Source organism: Passer domesticus, chromosome 1, assembly GCF_036417665.1.
Source record: "Passer domesticus isolate bPasDom1 chromosome 1, bPasDom1.hap1, whole genome shotgun sequence".
NCBI classification, from domain to species: domain Eukaryota; kingdom Metazoa; phylum Chordata; class Aves; order Passeriformes; family Passeridae; genus Passer; species Passer domesticus.
Genome location: NC_087474.1, coordinates 116,872,343 through 116,896,038, shown reverse-complemented (window position 1 = coordinate 116,896,038; position 23,696 = coordinate 116,872,343). Strand labels below are relative to the sequence as shown.

Here is a 23,696-nt window from a genome sequence, read left to right as displayed (position 1 = left end):
CTTCAAGTGCTTCAATCCAGTGCTGTCAAGCAGCCCCAGAAACAGAAAGGAATAGGGTAATATAATTTATATATTTCAGTTTTTTTCCATTGATAATGCATTCTGTGTCAGTATGTGCAGTATCAATAAGCAGAAAAGTATCTAAAATCCATATTATTTCCACTTCACAGAGAATTTACTCATGAGGTCTCACACTATAAAGGTATTTTGCTTTTCAAGGACTTGGTAGCATTTACTTTCAGTCTTTAGCTTGCTGGTTTCTTCTTTTCACATGTGCTTGATAATGTGATGGCTCTGGAAGTGCAAATTAATAAAGTTTTACTGGATTTTGTTGCTTTTTGTTCCACACAAATTTTATGTTTTACCTCTGAACACATAATGACAAAATTAGAATGTATCCAATTTAGTTAGTTTAATAATATTTTTATGTTGGCACCTCAGAATATTTTATTAAACACAAAAGGCAAGATTAAGTACAGGCAGATGAAAAATCCTTACAGATTATTTGGCCTTGATATTCTAGTGAGTTCATCCTCTAAACTGCAAGTTTTGCATTAAAAGCAGTAAAGAAAGCTTTGCAATACAAGGACTGAGACTGTAAAGTATGAAGATATCTCATACCTGAGCTTCTGTTTCAGCATGACAAAATGGGTATAGTGCAAAACTTAAGCAAAATTATTCTAAGCGGGAAAACAATTTTTTAAAATTGCTCTAGCTTTTCATCAATAAGTAGGATTGATATGTATTTTAACAATTTTATTTTTAAAAGTTTAATTTCCAGCAGTAGTAGCAATGTCTTAAAAAAACTCATTAGAAGCAACAAATATGTTTTTTATATCTTTAATATTTTTATTTTATTTCTGAGTAATTTGAGATTTTCAATACAGACTGTTGCAAAAAGATGACTGATTGATGAAAAGGTAATAATGTGTCTTTGAAAGATGGTGGGATCTCCTAAAAGGAGGATAACCTCCCTGCACACTATTTCCATCTCACTTCATTTTGTTCAGTTTTACTTGGTGGATCTTAGTGAAAAATACTTTTCATGTTCAGCAGGATTCAAATAGTCATGGAGGATGGCTTTGAAGAGAGACTAAATCTCAGAACTAAGATTTTCAAATCCTTGAGGAACCAGATACTCCAGGTGTTAGGTGAGAGGCAGATTACAGATCTTTAATTACATACTGATATCAGGGTATTTCTGACATCCAAAACACAGTCTAATGCTTTAGAATGTCTCAAATCATGACAGAACTGTACTCAAAGAAACACAGAAACATCTGGTCTCACTCAATATGCAGGTCTGGCAGCAAAGTGAATCAGAGGGTAAAATGGACATTTCTTTTACAATGCCAATAGTTTAAGTGCAAGCTCAAGACACCAGGAAAAAAAATCCAGTTTTTACTCAAAAGTTATGAATGTTAACAGTTTTAAAACTTTCAAGATGTATGAGTCATTATATGATATTACCTATGCTGGACCACAGACCTGCAGTTGCTTTATGGAGACAGAGAAAGGTAGATAGAAGTTCTGATAATTTCTTGGCTCATAATTTACCTACAGAGGTATCTCTCATCTCTTAAAGATCTAAGCCTAAGAATGTGCAGTCTCTTTTGAAATAGATTTTATATGTTTCAAAAAGAATACTTATAATCAGTGACTTCAAAATACCAAAAATTTAAACTAGCTTTCTAGAATGCCTACATTTTTTGAAAATCCTATCCCTGAGTCATCTGCTTGTCTAGAATATATGAAGAGATGTCTTTTTCAGTAGTGCTATTTTTTACAGAGGACTAAATAATTATATTCCCCTGCAACTCATGTTTTCTGTCTACTCAACCTAAAGGCTGTTCTAGAACTTCCTACTTAAGTAACACGGAAGAATCCAGTGACTGAATGCAAAACAAAATGGTGGAAGCAAATATCAGAAAAGTGTCATGGTTTCTTTTTTTCTTACAGAAATACCAATTTCTTTTAGTGTTTTGAAAGACTGTCAAGTTGGCATTTTAGTAGCTGATTCATCTACTGAGCCATGGCCTTAATACTTCTTCTGCCATAAAAGCCTGGAAAATCCTCATTAGCACCACTGCAATGGATCATCTTACCAGGTGGTACCACTAAACAATTAAGTGCTCATTCAAAGGCTCCTATTTATAAATTATTTCATTAAAATAAAATTTTCCATTCCAATTATGCAAACAATAGCCATTACCACTTATGTTCTATTTCGGAAACTAAAAAATATGTCCAACCACTACGCAACTGAGAACATTTACAAATATGCAAAAATATAAATAAAAAGAGGCATTAGCAGCAGAAAACACAATGTATAATAAATAGAGCATGTAAGTTTTTAATGAGTCAAGGCTTGCTGTGATTTAGTGACTAAGTGTATTACCAAATAAATGGGGTATTTCTTCCGCAACACAAATATTTTATGTGCAAACAGAAGTCATTACAGTTCAGAAATCTAATCTTCATTCAAATCAAGCTGAAACCTGGTCCTACAATTAAGTTCAACTATTTTACTGAAGCTATCAGTTTTATACCATTTAGGATTATTATTCCTACAGCTGACAAATAATTGCTACTAAACATAAGGTCTACATGCAGGATAAGATAGACTGTGTTTTTATTTTAGTATCCCATATCTTCTCAAACACAGCTTTTAAAGGCATCTATGAAATCAATGTTCATGAAGCAAGAGTGCTAGCATATTCTTACTACTTGGGTAGTGTTTATGGAGACTGAGAAGTATAAAAATCAAGATATTAAGAAATATCCAAGTTTTCTAGTTTAGAAAGGAGTTCAGGGTTATATAGTGGAATGGATTTTTGTGAAAATTTAGATTAACTACAATGGAGACATTTCTGCTTAGAGCACAGTGTCCAAATGTGCTTATAGGCATCTAACCCATTCTAGATGTCAGCCTTTGAGCAAAACATTTCTCTCTAGAAATGTCTGCCTTTCCCCCCAGCTACCATGAGAGCCTGAATAGAGCATTCATATCTAATCATACAGGTGGACAAATCCCCACAAAGCTTTGCGTATGAGGAAAGAGAGAATTTTTAGAATGGAAAGAAGGAATATAGAAATATTTGTGTCTCCAAGAGCAATGAAGTTGGTGAAAGGTCTGGAGCATGAGGCTTATGAGGAACAGATGAGGGGGCTGGGGTTGCTTAGCTTGAAGAAAATGCTCAAGAGAGAGCTTATTGGTCTCTGCAACCACCTGAAAGGAGGTTGTAAACAGGTGGGGGTTGGTCTCTTCTTCCAAGCAGAAAGTGATAGGACAGGAGGAAGCAGCCTCCAGTTGCACCAGGGGATGTTTTGATTGGATGCCAATGGCATCCTCGCTTTTATCAGATATAGTGTGGCCAGGACTATGGAAGTTTTTCCTCTGAGCACTGTACATGTATGATACTGACGCTGCACCTTGAGTGCTGTGTCCAGTTCTGGGTCCCTCACTTCAAGACATTGAGGTGTGGGAGCATGTCCAGAAAAAGGCAAGGAAACTGGTGAAAGGTCTGGAGATCAGGAACAATTTCTTGGTTGATAAACATTGAAACAGACTGTCCAAGGAGGAAGTGGAGTCACACTCCTGCAATTAGTTGGGAAATGACTGGATGTTAGTGTTATGTTATAGTTGACAAGGTGGTAATGTATCAAATGTTGGACTTGATGACCTTAGACATCTTTTCCACCCTAAATGATTCTGTGATATTAAAGAAAATGTATTTATCAAAAAGGTCAAGCATTGGAAGAGGCTTCCTAGGAAAGTGGTGGAGTCACCACACCTGGAGGTACTTAAAATAAGTGTAGATGCTATGCTTAGGGACACGGTACAATAGTGGACATGTCAGTGCTGTGTTAACATAGACTTAATCATCTCAAAGGTCTTTCCCAGCATATACGAGTCTCTGATTCTATGATTCTGTGTCAAAAGAAAAAAGGCAGAAAATAGGAGAGTTGCTGCTATGTAGCGGATGTGTGGCACATACCTGTGTCAGCAGCACACATGGGTTCCACGTCTTGCTGCCAGCAGCCATACTGCTCTTGGGACCAAGTAACAGCCTTCACATGAGGCTGCAACCTCCTGCAGTAGGCACCACAGCTCCCTCAATGATCTCTATGACGATAAATCACAGAGGGAAACCATGAGGTTTCACAATGAATGTTTGACATCGGTGCCAAAGGATATTTGCTGTGTGAAGGTGTCTGCTATGAGCATGGGTCTGTGTCTGCACTTGCTGTTGAGCCAACAGCAGGTGTTCAGCAGAAGGTAGCACAATCTGCCTGGCTCATAAGTATTTTTCTGGGAGGAAAAATCTTGGAAGACAGACTGCGAAGTTAGCATAGGTGGGTATTTCTACCTGTCATCAGAAAGAATGGGACTGTATGAAATGAAGGTTAATATCTGTATCAACTGAAAATGTTTCAACATGAGCGTATGCTAGAAATTTATTTCAAATCATCCTGCAAAGTGGAAAAAGTCGTGTTTCAAGACTATATGGCAGAACACTCACTAAGAAAATTATATTCCCCCCCAAATTATGCAATTTCATATTTCCGGAAAGGTTCAATCTTTTAAAAATTTCTGGGATGCCACATAGGGTGAAACTTCAATGAACCATTTGGTTTTTACCTTGCAAGTGCAGATGGTTTCTGGCAATAACCTTTGGACCAGGTAAGAGAAGATCTGGAAAAGATCCTTGCCAAGTAAAAACCGAGTTATCTTTTTGCAGGTTAAACCCAGTTACAACCTGTGCACAATCCACCTTTCTCCTAGTGTTAGTTAAGCAAGTACTGGTTGCACCAGTAAGCCAGTATTAGAACAAATTTATCACCAGGGAGTTGTTGGAAGATTGCAGCAGCAGGGGGAAAAAATCCCATGACATTCAGTTTACTACAGAATCAGAGAAAAAAATCCAACTCTTCTGAGAAATGCCTTTTCTGAGAAAGTCAGCTGCAGGAAAAACTCTTCTGGGAAATACTTCTCCAGATATTCTTGTAAAAAAGCGTCCAGAGGAGAAAGTAATGCAAAGCAAAAATATACTTTTTGCATAAATCTAAGAACAATAAGCATGTTGAAAAATGAATAGCCTTAAGAAGGCATATTCTTATTAAGCAGAAAACATGGTAAAGCTAACAAAACATTGAGTGATACCATGCATCTAAACTCAGTCTGTTACAAGTGGCCAACTGGTGTGAGCTACATATTCATCTATATGAACTTCAATTTTATATTTCTTTTTCATCTCTTACATGTATATTTCATACTTAAAATTTGCTTTCTGAAAATACCAGTTATGTTTTTCTCTCTTCACAATTATGTATTAATGCCTACGTTTTATAAAATATATTTAGAAATTTAACACTAAGTGTAACAAAACCAAATTTTTATGTAAATTCAGATTTTAAAAAGACTTGCATTCATCTGATTATATGTAAGCAATGGTCATACAGAAAACAGAGTATGCCAGGAATTATTTTATAATCAGAAGATTTTATTCAGAAAAAATATGGTTTTTAAGTTCTGGATAAATTATTGAGACTATAATTTTCACTTTTGAAAAGAACACTGGATATTCAACAACAACGGCTTCTTGAATCTCAATTATTTTCAATACCTGACCATATAATACTACATTAAGCAAAAAGAAAAGCCATAAACCCAAACCCCTACCAATTATGTATAAAGTTATTAACAAAATGCTGGCAGAATGCCTGATTTACATGCCAACCCTGCAGACATCCGTGTCAATAATTGTATTTGAGTTTTAATGGCAGGTACTCACTCGTCAAACAGCTATGTCTATATATGATATAAAACATTTATGTACAGTTGCATTTACAATCCATACAGTCTGTTACATCTCATTCTACATTACTGATTCAAGACAATGATCTTTAAATATCACTGACATAAAATCTCTGGGTAATTCTGATATAATGAATAATGTTATTGTAAATTTTGTGCATTTACCAGGCATATAGAATTTACTTTAGACTTACGGTGGTATTGAACTTTTATTTAGGAAGAAACAAATGAAATAAAATTGTATGTATAAATTTTCAATGGGACAGAAGGCAATGACAAGTATTATTTCCCACTACTACTGCATCTAGTAGCCTTAGACGAATAGGCTGTTGTGTTTCATACCCTATAAAGATACAACAAAATACAACCTCCCTCCCAAGGAACTGATAACATCAGTGATACATAATACTAAAAGTTTAAATGGGAAACAGAAAAGAAATATATGGGATTCATAAAAAGCATATTGCAGCAGACCACCACATTATTGTAAGTATGATTTCTGGTTTTTTTCTATGCAGGCAAGTTTTCATAGATTACATGGTCATTATGCTTCCAGGCAGTAACAGGGAGTTATGGAGACAAGAGCAATTGAATAGACAAAATCTTCTAATGGTCAGATTGCTCATTAAAAAAATATCATTAAGGAATTGCACTACACTTGTATTCAAAAGCCTGCAGAAGAGCAATAACGCTGACTTTTTATGACTCTTTTTCACTATAAGTTAAATTGAATAATTTCTAGACTTGGAGATGGTGGATATTCATTCCTGTACATAGCTTAAAACTTTCATGTCTAGTTTTTTTCCCATAAATCAATTTGAGTAGTAGTGATAATTTTACCATCTTAATCACATGGGGTTTTTTTCTGCCAAAAGTATTATAGTTATTATTTTTTAATATAACACCCTTCTCCCCTGAAAAATATCTCTATATCTTTGCCAAAACCACCCAGAAAACCAAACAGTAGTGGAACTGATCCAAAAAGTGACGGTTCAGTTAGAAGAAATTCTCTATATCTTTGCCAAAACCACCCAGAAAACCAAACAGTAGTGGAACTGATCCAAAAAGTGACGGTTCAGTTATAAGAAATAGTTAAAAATACTGGATTTTTTTTCAATTGACATGCAGTATATATATTTTTATTCCATTAAAAAATTAATACCTTCCACCAGTGTCACAGTGTTTTACAGACCAAACAAAGTTACTTAATAAAAACCATAAATTTTACAGGAAAAAATGTTCAATGAGTGTTTGATAGCTTCTAATTAAGAAGTAGTTCTTAATAAAAAAAAAAATTAAGTAAAAATCATCAAAGCTTCTATTTTATAAGGAATAAAACATCAAAAAATTATCTTTGTTTCTCAGAAAACAAAGATTAATAAACCAGAACATTGCCAACGGTTTTGAAAATCTTTAGTACCTTTATGCTGGCATAAATAATTTTAGAAAAAATAAACAAAAAGAAAATTAGCTTTAACATATTCTGCCTTAATGGATGTACTTGCAGGTCCTGCTAAATGCAAGTAGCAGCCCAAGAAGACTGGCCAACATGTACCTAAAAACTTGTGTCCTGGTCACCTCATCAGAATGTAAGGAGCCTTGGTCTGACTCAGGGACTCGGGGTGTATGTGGGGGTAGAGGACATGGCGAGCAATGACTGATGCCAGCCCCAGCCCCATCAGAATGGGTGGCACAACTCACAGCATCCAGACCATTCCTTCACTGTCTGATTTACACACCTTTCAGAGGCACAAGGAGGCAAATATCAGGTGCTAGGTTGCTATAGAATACTTTTATGATGTCTGTGTCTTTAATCATGCTAAATTCACATAACTCTTTTGCCATTAAAACTCAAATACAATTATTGACACTGGTGTCTGCAGGGCTGGCGTGTAGATCAGGCATTCTGACCACATTTTGTTAATAACTTTATACATAATTGGTAGGGCTTTGGGTTTATGGCAATGTCTGCGTGTTTAATCATGCATATCCCTTTTGGTTTGGTGGTTGTCCCAAAATTCAATCACTCATCTGACAGTTTAGAGGTTGAGAGAAAGACAAAAAGATTTATTTCTTTCCTTGTCATATCCTCCCTTGGAAAGCTTCCTTACAGGTAGGATATTCCAGGTAGAATATCTAGCCTCCTGTCTTTATCTACTTGCTCTTACAGATGGAAAAATATAAAACTAACCTTTTTTAGGCTCTATTAGTCTTATTATTGAATAACTTGCATAGTGCAAAGACCAGTAGATTGAAGATCAGCCCTGCTATGCCCAGCCTTGTTTAATCCTTGCTCTCAGGATTTGTGAGGAGCTGGTGGTCAAGTGGAATCAGAAAAGAACTGCATCACTGGTAGATTACCACAGCTCAATTATCTCCCACTCGTCCTTCTGTTATTTGCTTAAAAAATATGTATACCAAACAATAACAGTTTCTATCACATTTTTATTTTGTGATAAGATACTTATATTTAAGAGGTATTTCTACAATATTCAATTGATGTTTATTTTTGTCGAACAAAAGAAAAAGAAAAAAATAAGTTGTAGACAGAAAAGCAATAAATGCTTCAAATTATTTTTACATAAATTACTTCCTGTCTTTAATATTTTTTCAACTTCTTATGTGTTTTTCCAATCTTTGAAAAAAGTTTATATAAAGTTGTAGACCTCGTCCCCTGAAAAAATATTTTGTAGCCAGGAAACTGCAGTACATTTGAACACATGCATACACACATAAATACACACATATATAAATTTAGATAATTTTAGACAATTTTACACATTTCATCCAGTGTAAGTCCTACATAAAACAGAAATTTCATCTACAGTTCATGTCAAGTTCTTACAAAACAACATCTAATGAACAAAAGATCTGCCACGACAACTGCAGATTATTTCTCAGGTTGAGAAAAAATTATTATGGATTTAGGAACAGAAAAAAAAAAAAGAGCAGAAATTATTGCAATTTTCAATATTTAATTATTTAAAAATTATTTAATAATATATTATTATTTAATAATTTATGACATGACTGTCTTCAGTACAGATTAAAATCAGAGCCTCTACTAGCAGTCACTTTCACAAAGCAGCTTGTAGTATCAGGAAAATATCTTCAGATCCTTACCTACTAAAAGAATACATGGAATACACAGAGCTTGGAATTAGGTGTCAATTAGAGAGCAACTCTCTACAGTTTGTCCTGCAGTAGATGTCAGGCAATGAAAGGTTACCAGCTGGCTGTAAAAGAAAAGAGAAAAAATATGTTAATAGGAAAATGTGTTTAGTTGTATTTTATATTTAATGAGATTATTGTAATGTGGTTGCTTTCTCAGGCTCATAAAAACACAGAATACCCAAGGAATATCTTCTTCCCAGAAGCTTTTCAATTCATGGAGAAGGAAATGCTGACTCTTCATAAAACACTATGTAACCTGTTTAGTAGTAACACAACTGCCTTAGAGTTTCAGTCCTCCCTAATAAAATTCCTTAGAAACCAATACTCTGCAGTGGTGCCATGCCACCTCTATATTGTGCTGGAAAAACACCAGGCTGAAATAAGAGAGAAAAGCAGCACAAGTGAAAATAAATGTGAAGCTTTATAACTTCAAAAGAATGACTAAAAATGTGAAACATGCTGATATTTTTTTTTCTGTTTATTTTTTGAATGTGTGGAAAATAGATATTACCTAAATCACATAATTTTTATTTTGTTAATTCTTAAATCTGTTCTCTGACTTACTTCAATTATTTAATGATCCTTAATGTATTTATGATGAACACATGACCATGCTAAACCCTGGTTAAAGGCTAACAGCTGAAACACATTAGATGAATGTCCTTGGAATTCAAATGCTGCTGCTACATGAAAAATAAGAAATTAAATCCTATTCAAAACAACCACAAGTGGATGATCTTGCATTTTTAAAGCTGCAGAATCCAGAGTTTCATCTTACTCTGAGTCCCTTTACTGAGATCATTATCTTGTCTAATGGCCTGAAATTGCTTTTAATATACTCAGTCCAGTTCCAGCAGTTATAAAATCCCAACTTTGCTAACACTGCACAAAACTGAAAAAGTCTGGCCCATAGATAAGCAAATTTCAATTAAATCCTGAGAGCCAAGCCAAGGTTTATTTAAGTTAGAAGGTTACCATGGGAAGGTATATACTAACTTGCAAGAATGAAATTTAGTGAATATTTTGTTTTCAGATTATTACGACATGAACAAGAAAGGAAAACAGCTCTTGCATTAGCTAATTAATAATAACTATCCTAATGCCTACCCTAATAAAAAAAAAAAAACTTCTAAAAGACATAGCTGAAAGTTCTGCATATCCCACCTACCAAAATAAATCATTCCTTTTCCTTGCTATAAATGTCTTGTCTGTACAGTTGCATAAAGCTTATTTTGCAATAACTGCTTTTTTTGGGGGGTGTGAACCACAATTTACTAGAACAAGTTTTGCTAATAGAAGTTACTATATGAAGGTAAATCAAGGATTTTTTATTTTGAAGCATAAAATGATGCTTTGCATGAGCACAAAGTCAGAATAAAGCATCAAGTAACCTGATTTTGTATTACATGTTATCTGTTTATATGTGGAAAATTATGAAAAAAATAATGCAAAGTCAGGTGTTCTTTTTTCCCAGTTACAGAAATGGTAAGAAGTATAAAGCAGAACCTGTGTTTTTTCAAAGTCTATACACCTTCACACATCACATTTACAAAATCAAGAAGTCAGCAAATGTTCCTACTGCCAGCAGTGTGTCAACACTGCACAATTGAACAGTTGCTGAGTAGATACTTTTCATAACTTGAAGGTAGATTGAAATGGTTGCTCTGTGAAGTTATTCAGTCATAAATGATTAGAATTACTCATGGCCTCAAAACTCAGTGAAAGAAGTTTTCTGGAATCGTGAAAGGACATCATCCAATGCTTTGAGAGTTTTATCATTTTTGTAAGCAGTGTGTTGATTCTTCACATTATATTCAGTGGAAAGCATTGCAACAATTTTGTGGCTTTTGACTGCTTTCCATGCAATATGCTGAGATATTAATTTTTCATTTTTTCTTGTTCAAGGGGCTAAAAATGAAGGAATTTAAGTTTCATCTAAGATGAGAAATGTTGATTTTGATTCTGTTTCGCAAACTCCTTGAATGGGCTGCAATTTAGTTATGTAATTACCTGTGAACAAGTCCTTACAGCCAAATTTCATTTTCCATGATGCAAATCAATGAGTAGTTTTTACAAGTCATCACTTCTTTTGCAAAGCACAAGTTTTGACCCATCATGGAAGGCAAATTATATCCACTACCAGTAGCCTTGAGTCCATCAGCCTTGTAATTTGTAAGGAAAAAGTGACAGATTTTAGTTTAGCAAATTTATCTGCGTGCATTGGCTTGTATTTATCATGTTGATATGTTTTCAAAGAAGAAGAAATTTACAGGTACCCAAAATATTTTCAGACTTGAATTCAGTGTTGATAAAAATTTGTAGTGATATGGTATTACACCTTAGAATCATAGATTAATGAAATAGCTTGGGTTGAAAGGCACCTTAGAGGTCTTCTAGTTCCAACCTCCCTGACATGGACAGGGAACCTTCCACTGGAACAAATTTTTCAGAGTCTCATCCAGCATGGTCTCTTACACCTCCAGGGATGAGGAGATCACAACCTCTCTGGGCAATCTACTTCAGTACCTCACTATCCTTGTAGTAAAGAAATTTTCCCAAGGAGAAATCTTTGTGTGTTTCAGTTCTTGAAGAAGTACTGACATGATCAGATTGATTTGCTAATCTTACAACATGTGGTTTGCCCAACATTTGAAAATTTATTGAGTTCATCTATCCAATTGCTTGATGTATCTTCTGCATTTAGTTTGTTGCAGCATGAGTTTCTATAAAAGAGAGTCCTAGAGTGAGTCACATTTTATTGGTGGTTGTTAAATGTAATAGATAGTCCCTGTTTTAATATAGGCATCTAAAATACACCTAATTATAAAATATATTAGCACAACTTCATTGAAGTTTCCTAAATTTGCTGAAATCAGTGGAGAGGTATTAATTCACTTTAATTCCAGTCTGATAGCTTACAGCTACTAGTCCCTACCAGGCCTCTGACCTGTAAAAGCCAATGTTCATCTTCCTCCTCAAACCCTACTAATACTTTGTAAGAACAGCGTAACCTTTTATTTGGACTATAAATTATGGGGATTATTTTTTCCCAAAGAGATGCAGCTACTTACATTTGTATCTAGTGAATGAACACAACAGCATTTCTCAAAATCAGAACTCCTCCTGGGCTGTAGGATCATTGTATATTTTTGTATGTAAGCTGTTCTGACTTGTTTCCCTTTTGAAATGGAACCCTTGAAAGCTACAGCTGCAACTATGAAAATGCATGAGGAGTTTAGAGTCTTTGTGAGATTTTATTCATCTCCCTTTGACAAGGCAGCAAGTTGTTTGTGAAAGACCTACATCAGATGCTTATGTTTGTGCTGTGCACTCCCATGGTAATAGGTTTCTCATTTTTTTCAAGATATAGAATTTTCTTTCCTTTTATGATATCCCAAAATTTTTGTAGAAGGAAAGATTCTTGTGACTATTCTACTCACTGAAATTTGAAATAAAATTATTGACTTCTGGGAATAGTTTGCCTTTTCTTCCTGAGAGATGGAATGGCAGGACAATTGCTAACAGTGAATTGTGGTTTCAATGGTAGAAGTGAGATACAGTTGACACAAGGAGGAGGGTGTTCCCCAAAGTCTTCCCCCAGAGTCTCACAGTAGGATCCAAGAAAGAAGAATAAATTGCAATTCCTACAGACAGAGAAAGTATTAAGTAAATATACACTGTTCTATCTTACAATCTTACAATACTTCCCATTAGCCTGGAATCCCTTGAAGACTTATCAAAGTGGAACAAGCTGAAGTATTTTTATGCTTGCTTCTTCATACCTAAAACTCAAAAATCTCACTGTTTGAGCCTCATGCTGATCTACAAGACCTAGCAAAAAAAAGCACAAGTGACAACAAATGATCAAAACAAAACACAGAAAAGAAGAAAACCTAGGCAATCACAAATATCAGGTAATTATGAAATCAATAAGCAATTCAGTAAATGTGAGAAAATATTCACCCTTTCAGAATAAAAGCCAGCATCTGTGCAATAATAGTTACTGTGTCAGATCAAATTGGTCAAGTTGATAGAGTCATTGGCTTCATTGTACATGAAAATATTGACTGGCACTACCAAGGGAAAAAAAAAACAAAAACAAGCAAACAGAAAACATAGATGCAATAACGGCATTTGTTGTAGTTAAAAATACAGGAATATAATCCTGAAATTAAGTAGCAGTTAAATTCTTGGTTAACTTAAAATAACTTTTCAGTCTTTTCTGTTTTATCTTCTTAAATGTGCCTTAATTTTCTCTGTTTGTCTGCAACCCAGAGCCGAGATTTTAGTTGCCTATGTACTCTGTCTGTATTTAAAGGGTAAGCTGAGGAAGACTTTTTGCTTAAAGACATGCAATAAAATGCCCTGACAAGGTAGTTCTGCCTCTTGAAAAGAATACCTGTCTATTGCCTTCTCTTTTTTATTCCAAAAAAAATTATAAGAAATGTGAATCCATTCTCCAGAAACACTTAATTTTGCTTGTGAAAATATCATCAACTGTTCAAAGACAGACGTTTTATTTTTGTTTTGCATCCTACACATAACTGTTTCCTGTACTAGAGATCTTGGCCTTATCATACTAAAGTATGACAGGCTACAAGCCACCCAGATGAGATGAAGCCTGATGAAGCCTGTGGAAGCATGTTTTTGGTGGTTTTGGTTTTTTTGGTGTTTTTTTGTTGTTGTTGTTTTGGTGGGTTTTTTTTTTTTTTTTTTTTTAGTGCACTCTGAAAGTAGCATGAAATTTTCTATTTGAGCCAGATGTGAAGCTTCCAGAGGTTTCCTCCACAGCAAGTACTGGGTTAAGATTAAACTCGGCAAAACGCCTGAAGAGATACTGAATAGATTTGATACAAATTACACTGTCCTGCTGGTTTGAAAGTACACATTACTAGAATCATTAACCATAATCATCCTCAATTACAAGCACTGTAAGCACACATACAGCAGACCAATAAATGAAGCCATTGTTTTCATGCAATTGCCATAATTTAGAAAGACATGGCCACCTCATCCACAGTTTGACACAAAGATGTAATCTCCAGTAGAATATTCTGAAATTTTTTTGTGGTCTGAAATTGATGCCTCTTTCATGCCTCTTCTTTCCCCATTCCTACTAAGAGAGTCAGTCTTTCTATGTCTCGTTATCCTGATTCACATAAAAAACACATTTTCAGTTTGGAGAGGACTCAGAGAGGTTTTTATGAACTCCCATAAGCAACCAGCAGGGCTCATCACTTTAAAAATATTCTCTGTGAGAATCTTTCATGAAGTAACATTGTTGACACATTTCCACTGCGAAAACAGCATGGAAAAGGTACAGACCATGATAACAATGGAAGAGCTTATTAATAGACGCTATCCATTTTTGGGTCATCTCCTACTGTATTAGATCCTACTGCATATCCTTCCTGCCAGTCCTGCATGTGAGCGATGTTTGCAGCACATACAACTCACATCCACATGGAGAATAGAGTTAAAGTACATTTTAATAATGTATAATTTATTGTATGGTGCCAGTAAGTAATATTATGGGGGATACTATTACAGTAATCTTTTCCTACTTGTTTCCTACTTCCTAAATTGTTTCATACTCCTTTCTTTAATGAAATGACAGTTTTGAGAAAACAATTCACTATGGTAATGGGAGGTATTGAAAAACCCTCCTGGTTTCACTGTAGTAAGTAAATATATCTTTTGTACTTGCATATAGCATATATTAGTACATGTAGCACTGATAACACTACCTATTATTAGAGCTGCCAGGTATTTTATGATGGGAGGGTTTATTTTCATTTGCTCTTACCTTTAAAAATTGTATATATTTGGGTTAATAATTCTTGCACTTCTTCTGTCACAAAATCAGAGCATTTTTAGCTCTTTGGTGGAAATGTTGCTTAAATGCTTTATTACCTCTTAGAGAGGAATTAATGAGGTTAATTCAGTCTTTTGTCTATCTTAAAATATAAGTACTTTCGTGTTCCTCCCTGGGTTTTAGAAAACAAGATTTGAAGGTGTTTTGGGGTCAAGTGTACATATTTTGTTGTCCCTGTGGAAAATGATCAAAGGTTAGACAATTCATAAAGTTTCTCAAATTGCAATTTGAGCTGAGTTGGAGACAATTTAAGACTTCAGCAGGTAGCATACTCTGAGGAACCTACACTGACTATGCCAATTGATGACATTTTCCCAAAATGAGGTTACAAACTCCTATAGGGCTGGCTCTGACCTTTCCCAAGCTCACAACGGGCTGGTGAGCAGTGGTTTTGATGCTATCCCAGCTGTACTGAGTTTGGAGAGCGCTGACCCAAGCACTGATGTGGAAGGTTTCTCAGCTATTGATGTTTGCTCATCTAGAAAGAAGTGGAGGAAGGTGAAGCAGAGACATCGTGTTGCCTCTGAAAGCCAAAGTGGTGTAATTCTGTTTGGAGGGGAGGTCAGCTCTGTTCTCTCTCTGGATACATACATAATCTTCCCTCAGCAAAAAATCTTCCATGGATACAAACAGACACCCTGCAGAGCATGGCCAGCTCAGTCATGGAGGTCCCAGCAGGCTGAGGACATTCTGATGAGACACGTAAGATGTGAGAACAGAGGATCTCCAGAGCAGGGAGCAAAGTGTCATGGTGAATCATGTGCTGCTCTGTGGGAAGCAGCTCTTGGATCACACCCACACTACCACCAAACTGCCTAAGCAGGGGCACAGGAGAGGCCCAGCAAAGTTCACCACTCCTGGACTTTCCTCTCAGAGAATTACTCACAAAGCTTTTCTGCAAGCCGCTCTCACGAAAAGAAAAGGAAAAGTTTCTCAAAGTCCAGTCTGAACTTGGTGTTTTAACATGGGGGTCCTCCAGCAGAAATTACAGCTCAGGATTCCTGAGTCTTATGACTCAGTTTGGAGCTCTCTGAGGTTTGGGTTTTTTGGTTTTTTTTCTGTCTTTAGGAGGAAGTAATGACAACAAGCTGAAACTAGCTCAGCACAATTATATGCAGTCGGGAGACTTTCAAATAACTATTTCCAGCAAGCTGTGGGAACACATTAAAAGCCCTTTGGCCATCAGCAGAGCTGTTTCTGAATATAGTGACTAGTTACTCTAAATGGGAAATTTAAGCTCCACATTCTTTTTAGACTGAAATCATCTCTGAAAAGATTTCAACACAATAAGCATGTTATTTATTGCTTGGTCAGAGTAAGGATTAGTATGGCACCACAAAAGAGATAGCTGAGAATATGAGATGTGGTTACAAATTGCTTCCAGGAACTTTTTTGAAAGTTAGTAGTATTTACATTGAATCAGGAATAGATCCTTTGATATTGGGTTATGACTAGGGGGATAGTATACGAGAGGATTTATTTTCTGAAAATATTTGGAATTATTGTTATTCTTGACTTTGCTGGCTAGTTACTGAATCATTTCTGATTTCACTCTAAACCTGCAGAATATTACATCCTGGAAATTCAGTTTATTGCCAAAGTGAGCAAAAATCTTTCCTCAGAGATGAAGTCTTGATCTTTATTCAAACACAGACTATATTTACCTAAACTAAAAATATAAATACTTTCCTTAAAATATATAAACTCTCCTATAACTCAATTTGGTAGCTTATGTTATCTAAAAATATATATATATTAATTCCTTCAGGAATTTTAGAAGAAGAAGAAAAGACTTTCAGTAACACAATGTTTGTCTAGGTAATATTTTTCAGTTATTCCTGACATAAATCTGATGTCATAATCTGATTATGAGCAGCTCTGTAGTTCTGTTAAGAAAGGACTTTTAAAATTCTGGTCTCCACTAAATATAGTTTAAGATGGTGAGACAAAATTACTTTCAAAGGTATTAGAGTAATTCAGGGAGCCGGCGGAACCAAATGGTTTGAGATTTAAAAGAACAGAATAAATCAATCTACCAATGCAACAAATGTACTAATGTGTAAGCCAAAGGTGTCTAGAATAAATTGTTCATGTGTTGGTTAGTAGCTGTGTGGAGTGAACACTCAAATCTTAGCTGTCAGTTCCCCTAAATGAGATAGCGTCATTCCCACCTTTGGCACCCATGTAGAATATATAGGGATGTGTGTTACAGAGGCCTCAAGAAACTGCAGAGACAAGAACACAAATGAAGTAATATTTTTAGCAGTATTGGCAGGCTCAGTATGGATTCATAGCTAACAATTATATTTGTTTTTTAAATAACTGTTTAATATGATATAGGGAAATCTGTGTTTGTCTTTCTAGGCCCTGCATTACAGGGCCTGTAGTAAGCTTGTTTAAGTTCAATTGACAGATAAAACTTCACTCCTAACACAGTTGAGAGCAGTGTACAAATAAAGTGATACAATTTTCTGCAAATATTTGCTAGGGACATACAAAAAGACTTCTGTCAAGCTTGCATTTTTTTTTTTTTTAATGGCTATCATGCCCCTACAACACATTTCAGGAGCTAGAATTTTTTTATCACACTGACAAGGGGAAAAAACCAAAGAAGCCTGACTGTAGCTTTGCTGAGAAGGATGGCATCTTTGGGGTGGATCTCCAGCCACCAACAGGTGCAGGTGAGGACCAGGAGACAGATTCCCACATTCAAAGGGCAGTCAGTGACTTAGTCAACAGCTGGGCCTTAGTTAAACATACTGAAAAGCAGAATACTTACCTGCATTAAGGGGAAAAGAATCTATGAAGGAAACAGATGCTGGACTCTGTAGATCATGATATCCTTGTGAAATGAAATTTGTAATTGTGAAGAATGAATTTAAAAAGGCTAAATATGTTAAAATACTTCTGCTAATACTTATTAACTTTGCAAAACTGAACATGGAAAAACATTCCCATGATTTTCAAAAATTTCTTTTTTTATAAACAATGCAAGTATCACAACTGCATGAGTACCTTTGCTATGGAATCAGAGTGTAGAACAATGGAAGTAGTTCAAGTAAATTTATTTCAATTTAAGACAATAGTTCAATCTCAAAATTAGATTAAAGTTTCTTCTGAATTTCTATTTTTTCTCTACTTGTTCTACTACCTGGAATCTATAAGAACTAATCAGAAGTTATAGCTTCCATTTCACATGATTTTTTTTCAAAGTGTCTTTTCAAAAATAGTAATTAAGAAGAAAAGGGTTTTCTTTGTTGGATTTTTGTCTGTTTGTTTTTGTTTAGGGTTTTGGGTTTGTTTTGGGTTTTTTGTGAGGGGATTTGTTTTGATAGGGGTGTTTGTTTTAGAGGGTTTGGGTGCGTTTGTTTTTTTAAGAAAGTTTAAATCTAAACTTCTGACTAATTAAGTCTTCATGTGGAAAACGTTTAAATGAGATTTCAATCATAGTCAAAGGTCACAAAGTTTTTCACTGTCTTGTTCTTCATTAGTAAATAGATCTGTTATACAGCTCTAGGAGTCTGTGGGCTGTGATTCCCATCCATGTCTTAAATTCCAGATGACTCAGTGAAATGGAGATTCCCAGAGCGTGTGGGGGTTTTGTTTTGGAAAAATAGTTCTCATGATTTCTTACCTTCCTGGAAATTCTTGCGACATAAACACTGAGAGTCAGCACTATGGGAGTATTTGTGGCTTCCCATTCAGCAGCCAGATAGTTAAAATAATGGTTTCATTTTGTTCCAAGTGCATTACACTCAAAAATAAACATTCCTTTCCTGGGAGTTTATCTTTTTCTGAGAAAACATTTAGCATGGGAAAAAAGTATAATTACCAATCAAAAATGTGTTTTCTATTTCTTCTGGAAATATGATAGAGAGTAGCTACTTCTAACACAGAGATAGAAATTAGACCTCTTCATTTGTGTTTTCTTAGAGACTGTACAGAAAAGATCTCATCACCTCATGAAGAGCGTGTTCAGAATTCTTCCTAAAAACCTTAGGCAATTTTAGTTTTATTAAATTCATGAAGGACTAATTTGTATCAGAACAGAAGGGAAAAAATTGTCTCTCTTAGTGTGCTTTAGAATGTAATAATTTAGACCTTGTGAAGCTCTCTCCAAGGAAATTTTGGGGTCCTATCAGTAAAGCTCTTTGAAAATAAAATTAGGAAACAGGAGAATACCTTGTAGGTATAAAGTCAGCAAAAGGCAGCTGGGAATCATGAAGGCTGCTCCACAAATTCTAATTCTATTGCTGGAAAAATAATGTAACAGGAAGAACAAGTCTTAATTTAAATAGAAGTTTTAATGAGGTTGAACATCTGAAAGACATATAGAGATGTGCATACTAAACTGATCTATCAAAAGACAAATATGTGTGGGTAGCACAAATTTCCTCATACTCACAGGCTGTAATTCCATTCAGTCTCCATGCACTGTCTTTGCCAAATATTCCCCATTATTTTTAATCCTTTTGCTTTTTAGCCTAAATTCTTTTGGATAAACAGTATACATGATAATAACTGGCTATTTGTATGTCACATATATGTTCTCTCAATTCTGACAAAATTGGAACAAACAGAATTTGCTGCAAAAATAATTTATGGTACTAGAAAATGTACTGAAATAGTCAGGAAGAAAAAAAAAAAGTTAGTGTCCTATAGAGCCAAAGCACACTTATAAGTGCCAGAATCCCAACAAAACCTTCAAACAAGACTCATCTCTTCCTAGGACACCACATTCATTAGTTCATAGGCTCCAAGAATTATTTGTGTTCTTTTGTCTTGCTTGCAATTTTCCCTGAGGTTAACATCCTGCATTCCCGGAAATAAATCATAAAGGAGTAATTTTTGTTGTTCCCAATATTGCTATGATCTGGGATTAGCAAAGAAGAGATGAAGTGTTATCTAATTTCTTTCTTTTTGAACTAAACCTACTAATAACTGTGGCAAGGAATTTTTTCTCTTCTGAGATACTCTAAAAATCCACAACTTATCTAATATCTATTTATGGTGTAAACCTACAGTGTCCAGTGTCATCTTCTGATGGTAGTGGTATCCCCAATACCTGAAATATACATAATTATATCATGCTTATCATTGGCTGCTATTAAACAAAGGTTTTGGGAGATCAGACTACATTCACCAAGTTTTTGTAGAGCAAACTGTAAAGTGTCCAAACATTAGGTATTTCTACAAGCAGCTCCATAATTATGACCAGCAGTGAAGAAGAAATCATCCCACAGCCACACAAAATTAAAAGACACAAACACAGAGAAAAGAGATGAGTTGACAGAATTCTGTATTTTCAACTACTGACAACTGTTCTATAACGTGGTGATATCTTTCATGAAAATGTTCGTAAATTAATTGGGTATCAGCAGAGAGAAATCAGCTCAGGAGTTTTTTATCAACTTGAAAAACAAGGAAGGACATAAAACGAGGTTTTAAATCTGCCATTTAATAACTGGGTATATTAAACATTCTGCACATCAAGCAAAGGTAGAGCAAAGTTCAAACTGACAGCACTGAAGTAGAGAAGGATCTGAAAAACAAGCTGCACACCCATAATAGGGCTGGAACAACCATGCTAGTTTCTATTTGCTATCCCTTATAAAGACTGTATACTGGAATTGTGTTTGTAGCCCTGTACCACACCACAGGATGAAATCTGGGTAGCACCTGGGCCTATGCTATCACTCCACATTAGAGAGATGGTCACAAACTGCAGTGAGTGTTGTTCAGAGTTGTTCCATCAAAATCTTCTGCATCTTCTTCAGTCACATCAAATATTTAATGGTCTAAATACTTTTGCACAGACTTTCTTTCCCAGCTTCATCCCCTTATGTGTGTGTTTCATATGTGATATGTAATACCAGAGAGTCAGAGAAACATTTTTTTCTCTGTAGAATTATGTCTTCTATCTCTTATTTAAGGCTCCAAAAATCTTAACCTCATTTTGCCCCAAAGAGATATTGACTGTAATCTTATGTCCAAACTATATTTGGGTGTAGTAATATTTCTGTAAATACCTGGATACTCTGTATTTTTTAAAGTCATATTTGCCACCTGATAGCATGAATTCATGAAGGAGACTTCTGTCACCTTAGACTTTTCATATTCATTCAGACATTTTTTTCTTGGCTGTGAGACATTCTGTCATTTTGAAAGGATTACCCTGCATTATAATTCAGTGTCAGAATATCCAAAGCTATAAAACCTTCTAAGTGATGGATCTCTGCAAATCTTCTCTTTTTTTTTCCATTCTATATTGTCACATTGTCAATCAAGACAGTCCAGACTCTTTTGGTACATAGGAACCTTCTTGCAAGAACCCAAGCTTTGGAAATGTATATACTGGTTGTATGATGGAATATTTTGAGAAATTCGCCATGGGACTGTATGGTTCAATTGGGTTCATAATTTGCTGCTTGAAAAATTATAGTAGAGAGATTGAGAGTCCATGCTTGTCAAAAGCTATAGTTTATAAATCAAGGATCACAGCTAATTTACTATCTTTGAAGAACAAAATAGCTACAAGATCAAAATATATAACAATGTCAATGACACTGAAAGTACAAAAAAGGTGATGATCAAGGCTTGCATATGTGTCTGAATGAGTTAGATCTTGGGACATATTCCAGTAAAAGAGGATTATGTCTAAGAACTTTCCCCTGTACACCTCAAGCTTTTTAAATCATGGCTAGTTTTACCTTTCTGTAGCAGTGAGATATAAATCACAGCAGACTGAGTTTCTGAATGCTGTGGCTCACAGGTGCCAGCCGTTCGCCTCACTGATTTGGCAAATCCCAGGGGCATGCTCTGCTGGAAAATAAGCAACTGGTAGCTGGGTAGTATGTGTCCCATGAGACCAACCACCACAGAATGTATATTTGACCATTGCACACTGTTTTGATCTTACGACCTTTCCCTCAGTGGATTACACCTCTTGAAGAGCTCCATGCACATGACAAAGTAGAATTACTATCAGACAGTGACCCTCTTTTTTTCCCTTTCTATGAACCTAAAGCTCTCCTTGTCCTCAAATAAGTGTTGTGGTGTGCTTTTTGTTTTATTAGCATGTTTATTGTTTAATTTGTAATTTTGTAGTTTCCTTATGCTGTTCCTTTTTTCCCTGCCCTTTTCCCAGAATCTTTTTTTTCTATTTATTGTTTTCATTAAATGCCAGTTTCTTCCCCAACCTGCTTTCTTTCGAGAAATTTCCCCGTCAGTTTTGTGTTTCTTCAAACTTTATTAGCTCACTGAAAATGTTCTCCTCCCTTGAAATATTTTATTGGTTTATACATTGTATTCCCCACCCTGTTTTTTACTCCCAGTTCTCCTGATTTGTTAAAGATTGCATCCTTGCCTTGGGACCTGCCCCCGTATATAAGTCACTGCGCCCAGTTTGGGGTCCTGGGACGCTGAAGAGGGGAAGTTTTACCATCAAATAAAGTTACCCCGGGGTCTGTGGTGCTGCTCTTTTTTTTATGCTGTGCCGTCACTGGTAGCTGGGATTCAGCGGGGCAAAAGCGGGGATCTGCCGCCTTCCCTGTCCCCATCTAGCCGGGACGGGCGGCAAAGAGGAAGAGTTCACTTGTCCATCTTTTGGGAAGATCTTGTGATATTTGGATTGGGGGAGAAGGGTTGGAAGGAGGATAAATATGGACTGAGGGAGGGAAAAAAAAAGAAAAAAAAACTTTGTTCAATGCATCTCAGTAATACCAAGTTCAGACTTGGTTCCTGAGTATTTGACCTAAATTATTTTTTGTCCCCACCAGACATAAGAGTTTACATAAAACACAAGTAGCCAACAAAACAGATTTTTTTTTTTATTGCACTAAATAATTCTTATTTTTCAGAATCAGTTTCTTAACTGAAGGAACTTTTTATGTTCTTTTGTTTATCTATTCCCTTTTAGTTATTTGTGTGCATAGGCACAACATAAACTCATAATTTTAAAGAAAACCTTTGTTTTGTTTGCTTTATTTTCCTGTGTTTCATAAAATTTATTTCTGATTCTATAATTTATTATTATTAATTTTAAACAAAACCCTATTATTTTATATAGGTTTAAAAGAAAAAAAATCAAAATCATGAATATTTATATTCTGTGCTGTAAAAAAAACGAGCAAGAATAACATTACTTTTCCTATTCTGATACTTCTGAGATGGAAAACAATTTTATATGAGAAGAACTTATCTGAAGTTTTTGTTGCTACTGTTGTTGGGTTTTTCTTAGCTACTGCTATGTTCTCAGAAAAATCTGACCTTTTCTTATTAGGTTTTGTTAAAAACTTTTGATTCTGTTAAAAACTTTTGATTCTTCATGCCATATCACATTAAGGTGTTTTCCTACTAACCTAATTATTTTGGATAATTGTAATGACAGTGTTAGTAAAAAGTACTTGAAGTTTCAGTTAAATTTTTTGACAATATAAAAAAAAAATTCAATACATCTGGGCTTCTTATATTTAAAATGTTACATATATGTATATGTGTGTATATATATATATATATGTATATAAAATGTGTTGAGGACACCCATTTTCTAAATTTATGGGGTTTTTGTCTACTCTCTCACTAGAAACAAAAATATGCTCCCTCCTCTGACTTGCAGAGACAAAAAAAGGACCCAAACTTCATAATCCTTTTATTTAACATGGCAGAGTGAGTGTAAAACAAATTATTGGGACGAGGAAAGCTTAGAAATTAAGAAATAATATGGCATGGCATGGCATGGCATGGCATGATGTGCTGTGTTTGTCCCATAATATTTGGCTGTATACATAATCTTCCTGGGGCAGTGCTATTATAAAATGGTTCTGTAGT

The 23,696-nt window shown here is 35.1% G+C and overlaps 1 long non-coding RNA gene across 1 annotated transcript; it reads left to right on the top strand.

Moving 5' to 3' along the window:
* The first annotated feature begins 4,224 nt into the window (after positions 1-4,224).
* LOC135289299 (uncharacterized) lies at positions 4,225-9,283 on the top strand. Its single transcript, XR_010352086.1, has 3 exons — positions 4,225-4,356; positions 7,326-7,407; positions 9,150-9,283. It is a non-coding gene; the product is annotated as an uncharacterized LOC135289299 (long non-coding RNA).
* The last annotated feature ends 14,413 nt before the right edge of the window (positions 9,284-23,696 follow it).